Here is a 2111-nt window from a genome sequence, read left to right as displayed (position 1 = left end):
CTGTGTGAATGCTATGCTGAGGGCTTCACCCCAAAACTACCTTCTAGATCATTTTGATACTGCTTTGATTTTGTGTCTAAAATATAGTGTTGCAGAATCTTATTGTCACTTTGTGTCTCTCTGCGTGTGTGTGTGTGTGTGTGTGTGTGTGTGTGTGTGTGTGTGTGTGTGTGTGTGTGTGTGTGTGTGTGTGTGTGTGTGTGTGTGTGTGTGTGTGTGTGTGTGTGTGTGTGTGTGTTCCTGCATCCTATCACTGTGGGTCACAAGTAGTGCTGCTAGCTGCGTCACTACAGACCCGGGTTCGATCCCAGGCTGTGTCACAGCCGGCCGTGACCGGGAGACCTATGGGGTGTCGCACAATTGGCCCAGCGTCGTCCGGGTTAGGGGAGGGTTTGGCCCGGCCCGGGATGTCTTTGTCCCATCGCGCTCTTGCGTCTCCTTTTGGCAGGCTGGGCGCCTGCAAGCTCAGTTTACGGTGTTTTCCTCCGACACATTGGTGCGGCTGGTTTCCGGGGTTAAGCGAAGCAGTGCGTCAAGAAGCAGCGCGGCTTGGTTGGGGACGTGTTTCAGAGGACGCACGGCTCTCGACCTTCACCTCTCCCAAGTCCATACGGGAGTTGCAGTGATGAGACAAGACTGTAACTACCAATTTGGATACAATGAAATTGAGGAGAAAATGGGGTAAAAATAATTTGGGCACTTTTTATTGGGAATTTGTGACACAGAAACAGCAAGCCTCCGTATATCTCACTGAGAGGTGTGGTGACATTCTGGTTCCCCTGGTCTACGGGACTTTGAACGTGGCACTGTCATAGGATGCCACCTTGCCAACAAGTCAGTTCGTAAAATGTCTGTCCTGCTAGAGCTGCCCCCCGGGTCAACTGTAAGTGCTGTTATTGTGAAGTGGAAACGTCTAGGAGCAACAACGGCTCATTCGCGTAGTGGTAGGCTGCCACACAAGTTCACAGAACGGGAACACTGAGTTATAAAATGATTTTGGAATATATTTGACGAGCAGGTGTCCACATACTTTTGGTCATGTAGTGTAGAGTGACACACCTGACAGTCCCATCCGTTATGGCATCGTTGACCTGAATGTAGCAACAATCACCAAAATTGTTAAGAACAACAACAAAGAAAGTATTTTTTTTTAATATATAATAAATGCAACAATTTGAACAATAGATGAAGGTACTCTAAATGTTTTGAGTAAAAAAAATCAATCAGGTATTACCTGAATTATAGCACATAACATGTTGCTGGGCACGGACGAATAATCATTCTGGTATTTTGGTGGGAATTCGGGTATTAAATATATTTTCATGCTCTCGTATTTACATGGTATCAGGTATTTTTCTATATTTTGTGTGAAAATAAATACAATTTATAACGGCCTCATTTGCATAAATACAATGTGTGTATTTGCAGATATGAATACATTGTAGCTCAGTTGGTAGAGCATGGTGTTTGCAACGCCAGGGTTGTGGGTTCGATTCCCACGGGGGACCAGTACGGAGAAAAAAATTTATGAAATGTACGCACTAACTACTGTAAGTCGCTCTGGATAAGAGCGTCTGCTAAATGACTAAAATGTAAATGTAAATTAACATAAAGGACAAGGCTGCAACCACAAAAAAAAAACGTGCTTTGTCTAGGCCTACCTGCACTCACCTGTGATATCTAGACCTCATTAATTACTGTTGTCACATTCTGTTGTATAATTCAATAGCAGGACACCCTCAATAGATAGCAGGACACCCTCGATAGATAGCAGGACACCCTCGATAGATAGCAGGACACCCTCGGTAGATAGCAGGACACCCTCGGTTTAAAAATCAACAGGTTATAGATTACACCTATCTTTCTGGTGATGTAAACGTCAAGGCGTTAAATCCCTGACAAAGCTTTCGCGTTCTTATAGATGCAGCGGAAAGACCAATGTACTCTCCATCGAGCCCATTTCAGACATTACCGAGGTGTTTGACAGGTCATTACAAACATTTCCGCTGTCGTAAGGTTAACGGGGGGGGAAAAAAACGACAGGCACAAGCAAGAGTATGAAAGAGTCGCCAGGAGTAAAAGGAAAACAGACAATCCAGTGGAATTTAGGT

At 44.7% G+C, this 2111-nt stretch overlaps 1 long non-coding RNA gene across 1 annotated transcript in view; it reads left to right on the top strand.

The window, feature by feature from the left end:
- The window catches only part of LOC123729654 (uncharacterized), a 1375-nt gene extending 1278 nt beyond the window's left edge, over window positions 1-97 (top strand). The window contains exon 2 of the long non-coding RNA XR_006761314.1: window positions 1-97. This exon is cut by the window's left edge and continues 727 nt beyond it. This is a non-coding gene — a long non-coding RNA (uncharacterized lncRNA).
- The last annotated feature ends 2014 nt before the right edge of the window (window positions 98-2111 follow it).

The sequence above is a fragment of the Salmo salar genome, chromosome ssa22, assembly GCF_905237065.1.
Source record: "Salmo salar chromosome ssa22, Ssal_v3.1, whole genome shotgun sequence".
Taxonomy (NCBI): domain Eukaryota; kingdom Metazoa; phylum Chordata; class Actinopteri; order Salmoniformes; family Salmonidae; genus Salmo; species Salmo salar.
This window is presented reverse-complemented; position numbering and strand designations above follow the sequence as displayed.